The following is a 12,645-nucleotide window of genomic DNA, read 5'->3' as shown; positions in this document are numbered from 1 at the left end:
ATATGAGAGGCACATGGTATGTATATGTTAGTATCAGACAGAGAGTTCCCACAAGGTTTTAGAGTAGGTGGACACCATCGTAGGATGTCAAAATAGATAGTTGATATGTGGGTCTTTACCCTCCCAACCACTCAACATAGACCACCATGGGTCTTTACCCTCCCAAACACACAAAGGTCAAAGGAAGATTCACTGCTGCAACACTCACTTTTTGTGACAGTCTCAAGCACTTAGGACAGTCACTCCTTTTGTGGCCATTCTTCTTCACACAACACTCTCTAACATTAATTATGATGATAGCGTACCTCCTTAAACCTTCCACCAACACCTAACTCAATACCAAACTCTTTCCCAATCTCACTAATGGACTAGTTGACTCAACTCACTGTGAAATTGTGATGGTCAATGCAAGGTTTAGGACATTAGTAATTAGGATCTTCTAATTATTGTGGGGCCTAGCCAACATAGGGTTATATAAGACAGGGGTAAGTTCAATAGTGATGTGTATTAGATTGTCATCAAATTTTCCTGTTAGTGTTACTTTGTATTAGCATTAACCACTTATTGTCATGGGAATCAACTAATAGACAACATAGATATTTATCATCAACCTCCTTTTTTTTCACCAAAGGGATAAAAATTTATTAAACACAACGAGAATTACAAAGCAAGAAAGTAGATACATAACCTAATCTAATCTCTATTTGCATAACCTAAGAAGGTAGATACAACTAAAGAATCTTGAAAGAATTGCATATGAAGGGAACTATCAGAAAAGAACTTATGTACCATGCTAGTCTATGTAGCTACTACTAATTATTGCATATAAATAGATACATGTGTTAGAATGTGTTGAAATAGTATCTAGCTCGAATAGGACAAACCCTATAAATGTAACTTGTAATTTGAATATACCTTGAAGTGTGCAATATGGAAGGTTTGTATTCTTAATCTCTTGCCCATTTCTTAATTTAAAAGATGATATCTTTATTAAATATCTTTATTAACTTGATTTCTCCTTCAATTCTTGATGAATGCTTGATTGCCTGTTCACTTGGAATTGAATTGATTTTATAATTAAGAGATGACTTGAATTGTAGGTAAACCCCTTCAAATGATAGGGTAGACTTCCTTTTATACCTAATATATGTCTTGAAAGCATTTTATCCTGATGGCTTTAAATTAAAGTACTTTCTCTTATATCTGGTATTGGTGGAGCAGAGGTTGCATTGCATCTTCCTAGGATACATATTTCCGCAGATACAACACAGGTTAAATGTATCCTAGGTCGATGCAAAGAAACCTCTGCTCCAGAGATCACCAGAAAATAGAGAAAGAAATTTAATTTAATGCCATCAGGATAAAAGTCTTTAATCAAGATAGATAAATGGTATGCAACTATATCTATTTGGAATGCATTACCCAAACATGGCAATTGATCAGTCACCTTTGAAAAGAAAGTGGTATGATGAAATATTTAGGCATAAAATAGATGAAATGCACTCCATACTACTGCTGCACAATATTTTGGTCGATGATATTTTTAAAATAGTAAAGGAAGGTGTATGGAACAACCAAATTGTTATCATTATAAACAATGAATATTTTAAGATCCTTTTATGATGTGTAAGTTGAGAATATTTTATGAAAGGTCCCTAAATGAATACACTTTAAATTGATTTTAGCAATGACTATTGGATGTAAACAAAATGAATGCTTTTTGGATTAGGATGGTACACAAAATCTACTATCAAAAGGTTGCTTTGGAAAGTATATGATTCAAAACTAAGGAAATGCAATTATTTACAAGTTTTAACCTTCTTAGATGCAAAATCCCTTATTTAGCCTCTCACAAACCCTTAAAAGTAGGGTTTCTCATATACCCCTCTTCCAAACACTATACCATCCAAATGATGATGGATTCACCTTTCATTTGAAATGTTTAAACATTGTCAATCATAAAATGTGCCCGTCCTTAAGGCAGATTTTCTACTGCTGCTCCTTAGCAAGCAATTTCTCCACTCTTACATTCACCATAATGGACCTTAAGACATCATAATTGATTATCTCTTCACTCCTAAGACCTTCAAAAGTCTTTAATGGCTTCATTGAGTCCTTTGGTCTTCCAAATGCACCTGCACCAACTTGATTTCTCCTTCAATGCTTGATTGCTTGTTCACTTGGAATTGAATTGATTTTATAATTAAGAGATCACTTGAATTGTAGGTGGACCCCTTCAAATGACAGGATAGGCTTCCTTTTATACCTAATATATTTCTTGAAAGCATTTTATCTTGATGGCATTAAATTAAAGTACTTTTTCTTCTATCTGGTATTGGTGGAGTAGAGGTTGCGTTGCATCGACATATGATACATATTTTCACAGATACAACACAAGTTAAATGTATCCCAAGTCGATGCAAAGCAACCTCTGCTCCAGAGATCACTAGAAAATAGAGAAATAACTTTAATTTAATGCCATCAGGATAAAAGGCTTTCAAGACAGATAAAATTTGAGTTTGATTGCCATCATTTACTTTGCCAAATTATTCACATGTAACTCCTGAATCAATTTCCTACTCACAAGAATTTTATTAAGTCTCAAATATAGGGAAACAGAAGGCTTCAAATAGAAAACTTGTACATGCAACTAAATCCATTGACTAATCAGATGAACAAAATTAAGAAATGGTTTGATCATATGAGAGATGTTGTAGACTTGCAACTCACCAGCTACTTAGTTTTTGCGGGTAAGAATTTTTTTTTTTGGTTATGGTTGTGGTATTTGTCGGGAGACATTTACAAATTTATATCTATTTTCACTATTTAATGGTTTATAGGTTTGTAATGGTAATTTAATGTTCTTTCATATTTTTGTATATATTCTTTATAATAGCCTATTATATTGATTTGTTCTATTATGGATAATGGTGTGGGTCAGACTGTAGTAACCCACCATAATTAACTCAACAAAATTGAGTATTCTTTTTTTTTTGTGTTTAATTTAATCATTATGTTTTATTCAATTGCATACTTTGGGCATCCATCCATTAGGATTAGGCATTCATCCATCCGGGATGAGCATCTAACCATACGAGTTAGGCAATTGTCCATACAGGACATAAGATTTCATCTATCCAATATGGGATAGGCATCTACCCATACGGGGTAGGCATCTATCCAAACGAGATAGGAGATGCTCTTGCTAGAGACTTAGACTCATCGAGACCATTCGGGTCCTGAGCCACTCACTAAGTACTACACTCTTTTAACAGAAGTGCACTGAGGTCACCGTACTTAGGAGTAATAACATAATACAAGCTTGAATTCTGCCTTGGAATTTGGCTTAAAGCCTCGGGAAGTCAAGCGAATCCATATGGGATTCCTTCCGAGTATATATTGAATTACTTTTTTCCAATTTAATTATCTTATCTTTCAAAATAGGATTCTTACTCAACCTTTCTATACCAAGCCTAGACCCCACCCATGAACGCCTGAGTACGAGGGACAACTCCGTCCCAAGACTGCCTACATACCCGCTTCGGCACGGGATCAAGGCGTAAAGTATGTAATTCTATTTTCTACTCTATGGTTTGATGTAAACTGATTTGTGGGTACGCAACCTTTTTCTAGGGTCAATGTCCCAGACAGTTTCTCTGCGGTTGCTACCCACGATGGTAGCGCTTAAACAAAGGCTCGAGATGGCCTATTGTTTGTGGCCTAACAACTACATCCTAATACCTATCATGAGCATCACCCTTGGCCGAATTGCCAATCACCAATACCCTTTCAAGATTAAAATCAATTTCATAAAAGAATTTTACTTAACCAACCCTAAAAGGGGTTTACTATGGTTTCTCTCAATGGATGAAAAATCATTAAATTTTTTTTATCTTATTAGATTATCGATCCAAGGGGGATTACCCGCCCCTTGGATTTTAACTTCCAAGTGCCCCTTATTACTCCCCGATTTATAGGAACGATGACACAAACGTTGTTGATGTAGCTTTATTAGGCATTAAGTGCAGTAGTTCAACACGATGGCATTACCCGTAAGCGTGACCCAGAGGCACTATATATACCGAATGCTACTTGGTTTTGGTTTTCCAACTTCCTTTATTTAGTTTTCTAACTACAAAAACATCATGCTTGAAAACAATTACAATTTGAACGCGTAAAATTTAAATATTGCAAAGCTCAATTAACTGAAATAACTACTTGATGAATTACATGCAATTTGCATGAGGCGGAGGTAGTGTAAGTTACATGCGAGAATGTTGCTTATAAAGCCACTAATCCCAAAATAAAATTTTAGCTTCAAATCATTTAATGGGGATTAATTGCAAAGTGGATCAAAAGGTTCAAATACAAAATTTGATATAATTAATTACAATTTATAATTTGCTAAAACTAAAATCTAAATAAAAATTTATCCAAGTTCAAAATTTTAATAACTAAAACTATACATATAAAAAACAAGGATTTAATTATTTAAAACTTTATACAAAAGAATCTAACGAAACCATTAGTCAAGTTTGTATTGGCATTAAAAAGGAATGAGTGGGAGGGGGACCCCATGGTCCCCTCCACTACCCTGCGGCCACTGCTGTAGCAGTGATCGCAGGCTAGTGGAGGGTGCCGTAACGGTACCACTCCCCCTACGGAGTATTAACTCCACCTGCGGCCCAATACCTCGTGCAGAGTGCTGGGTACTGCACACCCAACAATAAACACTTTTACATTGTATGAAAGAGATTTATAATATATATATATATACACACACACATTTATATATATGATTTCCAATTCTAATTTATTTAAACAAGTGTGTAGAGTTTAACCAGCATACAAAACGAAGGCAATAAGGATTTATATATAAGAGTAATTAACACAGAGAGTTTATTCAGAGGGATTTATTCCTTAGTTTCAGCTATTATCCAGAGAGAAGTGGATTCCCAGACACAAAAAATAATAATGGAACCAAATGATAAGCAACACAAAGGATTATTCTCAGGGAATCTATCCCTCCACTTCAACTAATTTTTACGGAGAAAATAGATATAACCAGATAAAGGAAAACAAATGAGAATATCACAGAGGATTATTCACAGCGAAAAAACTATTCCTCTTATTTCAACTAATTTTCATAGAGAAATTTTATTTTAAGAATGAGATTCAGATTTCCAGAGAAATGAATTAGAGATAAAGATTAAGATTCAATTACACGTGGATGAGTTTTATTCCAGAAAAAGAGATTTTAAAAGAATAAAAGAATTATGATTTTTTTTTTTGTTGCATAAATCTAAAATCTTGGAAAAACAAAAGCAAGATTATGTGCATATTTCTTAAGGAAAATAAAATAAATAATAGAACTATCCTTTACTTGCATTATGTGGAAGAATTTTATCACTATTTATTCCTAAATAAGAAGAAAAAGATTTATACTCAAATAAAACTTTTGAAAGGAGATCTAGAAGCTATATTGTCTTTTGATAATATAAATTTCTCATTTGACAAAGGAGAGAACCTGGTTTTCTGAAGCTTGATGTTGGATCCTTTAGCTATCCTCGATCCTTCCTTGCAACTTGAGAGAGATTTTTCCAAAGCCACAACTTAAAACCCTGCAACAAAAATGAGACTACCAAAGAAAAACTTTGGAAAATTTCCTTCCAAACATAATCAACTCCCTTCTTTGAACTTCCATATAATTTTATAAGAAAAATCTCTTAATTCCACTATCTAGAGAAATTAATTAAAAAAGGAGATTCTTTCCCAATTTTGGACTTCATGCAAATTGATTAGACTTAGTGGGAGGAGTTACATGCAAAGTGGTGGAGAATCCTCTAGAAGCTTCTTATTCTTCCTACAACATGTGCCATAATTGGATGAGGAAAACCAAATAAATAATTAAGAAAAATGTATATTTTCCATGTGTGTGTGTGTGTGAGTTTTATTATTTTATCCTTTTTATAATATTCATTCAATCATTTAAATAGCTTATCCAAAAAAAATATAATAGAGTTTGTATTTTAAATTCAAAAGTGATAAAGGAGGGTTGTGACACAGACGGCTTTGTCATCGGTGCATGAAAGCATTGAACGAGTTCTACTTTGAAAAATTATATGAAACATTTTAAATTTATTTGATTCAGTGTTATTTGCAAAAAATGATTATCAATGATGTTTCCTTTCTCCAAGAATTGTCTAGGATCTTTCCGTCAGATAATATGTAACACCGAATGACTAAATCTTTTCATTACAAATGCTTATTTTATTTAATTATTATCTGAGCGTTAATTAAAATCTATATCTGTACGGAAGTAGAACATACAAGCTGAAGAGTCATGCGCAACCAAATTTCGTAAAAGAAAGCAAGCAAGCATTATCTTGAATGACATGGAAACAAGCTCATCAGCTGCCTAGAAGAGAGCAATTGGAGAAAAGCAGAGGAAAGTGTTAAAGGGTGATAAATAGATAGAGAGTATGCAATACAAACAAACAATGTCTGAAGTGTATGATGTGACGTCTCTAATTTATGTCCGGAGAGACTAACTGTTTTTGGAGTTCCTGCGAAACCTATTGGGCCACGCTTGGAGGAAATCAATGTGTTCATGCAAGGAGCACCTTTTTTCTATTATGAGAATGATGCTTTTGCACCGAAGGATATTTGGAAGTCAATATCCAAAAAATTCTATAGTGTGGAACCAGAGTTGGCGGACTCGAAGTAATTTTCAGCTTTCAGAAGACCAAGAGGTTATGTACACAATCTCCCAATAGAAGGGCGATTTAAAGCATTACCTCTCCCCCCCATGACTATTTAGGAAGCACTTCCTTAGACAAAGGACTATTGGCCTCCAGGGGATCGAAGAAAAAAATTGAAGCATAGACTCTAGACGATGTGGTGGTGTCCTTCGTGAAGAACTCTGCACTATAATTGAAAATTCACGAGGGAAACTGCGAGATAGTGAAGAGAAATACAATCTTGAAAAGTGGGAAGAATGGATCTTGGTTTGGGTGGGGCCAAGTCAGGTGGCTCCTCTAGAGGTTGACAAGATAGAAATCATATTAGGATTTGAAAAAGATCACACTCGTGGAACTTCATGTGCAACTGATCAATTGCGGTGTTTGGGTAATGCATTCCAAATAGATACAGTTGCATACCATTTATCTGTCTTGATTAAAGCCTTTTATCCTGATGGCATTAAATTAAAGTAATTTCTCTTCTATCTGGTATTGGTGGAGAAGAGGTTTCTTTGCATCGACCTGATCTGCCACCTATCAACCTGACTTGCCACCTATTGGCAGGTCAGGTCGATGCAAAGCAACCTCTTCTCCACCAATACTAGATAGAAGAGAAAGAACTTTAATTTAATGCCATCTTTTGGTTGTGTTGATAGTGTGAGTGAGAATTCTCTCATTGATTGTGATAAAACTCTATCCCTCCCATTTCTTTCATGTTGATGCCATTGCAAGATGATCATGTAAGTAGTTTAGTTCATGTTTTTGTGTTGGTGTATATAGATATTGTTTAATCATTTGCATTTGTCATTTGGTGGTTCAATTTTGACTACATTATGTGTGCAAGCTTGAGATTGCAACATGTTCAACACAAAAGTAACACTTTCAAATTTCATTTGACTTTTTTTTTGGTAATATCCTAATGTAAAAGATGGGTAGCACAAAAGAGATTAAATAATTTTTTGAAAATGATTTTAATATTGAAAAACATGACGGGGATGCTAAATAATTTTACAACTATCAATTACATGTATCAACATCACTCCTAGATTAAGGTATCTCACGTCCTCGTACAATCGTGATCTTTCACTCTATATAATGGACCACATCATCGGCACACATAATCTCCATCTAGTGCCAATAACTTGTTTTCATTTTTTGAATCACTAGAAATCTACCTATCTAATCGATAATAAGCTATTACATTAGAGAAAATGGAATTTGAAATAAATCTATATGACATCATGATTTTGAACATCATTCTTAAACAATTTAGCTCTAGTTATTTTGTCCTTGACATTTTTTAATTAAATTGATTCCATTACTCACAAAAGTAAAAAATAGACCCTAGAAAATGGTTTTCATGCAAGAATGTGGATAACCAAAATAACACATATCTTCCAATTGAAGGTTAAATGATATATTAATGCTTCCCCTTACTTTCATATCTTACTTTTTCTTGACAAGTTTTTCAGTTCCTCTTTTGCCAATAATGTAATCTCTCTCTCTCTCTCTCTCTCTCTCTCTCTCTCTCTCTCTCTCTCTCTCTCTCTCTCTCTCTCTCTCTCTCTCTCTCTCTCTCTCTCACAAACACCTTTTGTCCTTTAATATTTGCATCATGCTTCCACACTCATATTTGGCAACATGTGTTTCACACAAATAACTTGTATATAGATAATGCCTTAGGGTAATGATGATGAATATTTTCTTTGAGGGTTTCTAATTCATTTTTCTATATATGCATCTTCTCCTTTGTAATACATAACTTTGATATCACGTTTCCATGGGCTTATATAGCTTGGTTACCCTAACTATAGGATGTGCACTAGTACAACTTCAAACTAGTATCTTATTCTCCAGTTACTATAGATATCTTTTATACATAAATGGTTCTTCTCTATCTACCCTCAAAATTATTTATCATCCTTTAAATTATCTTCTTATAAAAGATTTGAGACCCATATGAATTGGCACTTCCATAACAATTGTATGTTTTAAAACATAAGATGTTCCCACGACATAGTTAACCATGTATTGTAGGTGGGTATATGGATTCAAACTCTATGAGTATTCAACATGTTCAATAGCCAAATAAGAGGAAGCCTTCATAATGTATCTGTGAATAGTGATAGCTAACGCTAAGTGTCCAAAAGATTGAGTTGTTTAACTCTCTTCTAAATGAGGTGAGCTCCCATTGTTTTAATGATACAGTCTCCTCTTTCTGCTATTGGGTCTCTTCTAAATTTCCATGTACTCTTTAAAAATAACTGGTTTCTGTCCCTAACAAGCTTCAATTGCATTGTAATAGAGAGCTTAAGTTTTAATAACATCATTTTAAAGATGAATGAATATTTGATTGGCAAGCATTTACATATTACATGCATTCAATGCTTACACCAGAATTTCATTGAACTGATCTTTCACACAGACCACGTACCTTCATTGCTGGTGAAGATTTATGACAGTTATCACTCAATATCACCATTCTTGAAATAATTGATAATTTTATGGGGCTACAAACGCTATCATTTAGTTGTAGTCAAATTGCTTCCCACAGTTTGAAATAAATGCTTGTTTTCAAACATCACAAGAGGGAAGAATTGCTGCCACTTGTGCAAACATGTAGGCCCGTATAGTTACAATATGAGCTACTCTATTTATATAGCATGTTATTGCACGAGAAAGTAGGGAGAATTTAAGAGAAAAAGGAGAGATTAATTGAGGTACTTGGATTGGTTTACCAATTATTGTGGTGCTAGAAAATGAACAAATTGTGTAGTCTGCAGATTAGAACATGATCAACGTGTGATAAGTTTGCTGTAGAAAATAATTAGAGTTGCAGGACAAAATTATAACAAGGTACTGTCACAATAGACTATAGCTATTTTGGCAAATGACCTCCCATGATAATTGAATCTTGCACATCAACAATGTTTAAAAATGCAAAAAAAAAATATGATCTGTGCAACAATTGCTTTTGTATAACAACTACACTTGTAAAACCATATTTGTGTGCAATAAATATTTCTTGTCCATGGCATGTATACGGTGTTGGTCCACCATTTTATATGAGGACTGTGTAGTAATAGTAATGCTTGAGGGTTTTCATAATTAGATTTTTTAAACTTAATGTTATTATCCATTTTTAGATGGTCTTAATGGAGATTTCATGTAGATGAAATGATACTTCAATATTAATTTGTAAAGCTTTTAGTGTTTTAATAATTAGATTTTTTAATTTAATCTTATTGGTTTTTTTATGGTGGCATTAATGGAGATTTGATGAAGATAAAATGATACTTCAATTAATTCAATGTTAACTTGTGGTTGCAATTTCACGATGAATCATTTTTTATAAAGGATTTTGATACAATTTCAATTGATAGACATTTACCATGATACAAAATCTTTCACTATTAACCATGTGTAACTTGAATGCTTCATGAGGCAAGAGCATCTTAGAGTGCAATTTGCATCATCCAAAAATAGGTAATTTTTTTCTTTATATTTTATGTTCTTTTGGCAGATTTTAATGTTCTAGTTGGTGTTTAGTTTTATAATCCTAATGATATGCTACATCAAGTTTGGAAATTTGAAAATGGTGAGAGTAAATGATAATTGATTGGGTTTTTTGTGGCATAGTGAGATCAATGCCTAATTAATGATATTGGATTTCCAAAATCCATAGTGTTAATAGTCATTGTTTCTAGATTCGATTGTGTGTGAGTTTTTCATCATAGAAACATTTTGGATCACACTCTACGATCCATCATTAAAATGTTTGATGGATCAAGGAGTAGAAAAATAATTAGTTGCAAACCTAGATATATTAAAAAGAAATAGGAAAGAAATGGGAGAGAGGAGAGGTTGCGTGCATAGGACAAGGTGAAGGTGAAGGAATTTGTTATTAAAAATAACTAATAAACTATGTCAAATGAAGGTGCTCATGAAATGAAGTGTCTAAAATGTATGTCTATTCATTACACTAATGAATAAACTATATATAAATATATACATAGATGCAAGCCTGTGTGTGTGTGTGTGTGTGTTTATAGTTTCATCATTAAATTATCTTATATTTATAATTTCAAATAAATACAAAAATTTATATAAGAGATTTTAACTATATATATAGTGTGCGCCCATACATGGACTTGTTTCATTTATTCCCATACATTGCTCACTGCTTCATCTTCCGCCCACTTAGAACAATTATTCGATCATTTTGCGGTACTAGATTCCATATTCGCTAAGAGAATACAATTTTTGCAGAAAGCTAAGTTTTGCCAAGATTCACACTTATAGGAATCATACCTAAGTCCATGGGTCTAAAAGGAAATGATAAATTCTCATTTGAACAACCCAATCTTGGGCCAAACAATGTTCAATTAGAAATAATTGGTGGTTTGAATATCTTTGTTGAGGAATTAATAGTTGATCAAGACCAATACGACATAGTCTCGGATATCATAGATGATGAAGTTTGGAAGTCAGTACAAATAGACATAGACCTCAAAAATTGAATCACAAAAGAGGCAGAATTAGAAGCTTTTCGACAATACGCTGAAAATTTTGTGTTCGAATTTCGGAATCCTCGATAGCAAGTCATCATTCATAGATTGCATTGTCTGCACTTTAGTCTTTAGGAAGTCATAGAAGCATACTTAGTTGCATTTAATTGAGTCTGGCATACACATCTTAGAGAGTCAAAGATCACTTTGGAACAATATTCATGTAATTAACGTGTGCTCAAAAGGCAAAACACTAGATGGATCCTAACAATGATCCCTTGGTTAATCCCATATGGAATATGGATCTATCCACACAACAAAAAACACAGGGTCGCACACCCGCAACACTGTCAACAAACACAAATAGGATGCCTTCCATTGATGAAATACAACAAAATTTGACAAAAGAAGAATTGGAAGCAGCCCAACAAGATCCCACGACACTTATGATTCTCAACACTCTCATCAATAATGATAGAGAGATATATCACTCTCTTAGTCCAGAATGGGGCCAAGGTACCTTCAGGGGTAGACATTTCAACGATATTTCCATAAGGTGTGACATTGAATTAAAATATACCTCAAATGCCTATTGCAACACAGACTCAAGTAGCAATTGCTACATCAATGCAAGGTATATCTCAAAGTGCCCACATGGCTACAACCTTAGCACAGTCAACAGTGGCATCAACAAGTACCAATCTTACATCTCTGACAACGCCCAACATGACGATGCAAGCTCCAATGGCTCACAACGCTACTTTGGCAAATATAACTCAACCCTCAGTTCCAGTTGGTTCCACCTATAGTAGCCAGAATGTGAATCAAGGGACAACTAGCTCAGTTCAGCCTAATGTCAGTCCACAATTTGCATACTTTACACCACCTAGTGGAACTTATGGTGCACAGTTACTTGGTCAGTCTATATTTCAACAAGATCAAAGGTACTCAAATACTATCCCTTTTGTAGGAAACACTCATCAAGTCAATAAACCATTGACCCAAACAAAGATCCTGACCCAACAAATGGAGAACCTTCAAAAGCAAATGGCTAGTATGGAAGCAATTAATGATAAAAAGAGCTACACAATGGAGGACCTTTGTTTGTATCCTTTTGACAGAAAGCTTTACATGCCACCATTTCCCCCACATTTTGAAACTCCAAAGTTTGACAAGTATAGAGAGAAAGGTGATCCTCGAGATCATGTTAGAGAATTATTCACGACATGTATTGAAGTAGCTCACAATGATACATACTTAATGAGGCTATTTTCCAAAAGTCTTGGAGGGACAATATTGGAATGGCTTTCACACCTTCCACCCAAAATTACTTCGTGGGGACAATTGGCTGAGTTATTTATATCCAACTTTGCCTTCAACATAGATAATCGAATTAC

This window comes from Cryptomeria japonica, chromosome 6 (assembly GCF_030272615.1).
Source record: "Cryptomeria japonica chromosome 6, Sugi_1.0, whole genome shotgun sequence".
In the NCBI taxonomy this organism is placed as follows: Eukaryota; Viridiplantae; Streptophyta; class Pinopsida; order Cupressales; family Cupressaceae; genus Cryptomeria; species Cryptomeria japonica.
This window is presented reverse-complemented; position numbering follows the sequence as displayed.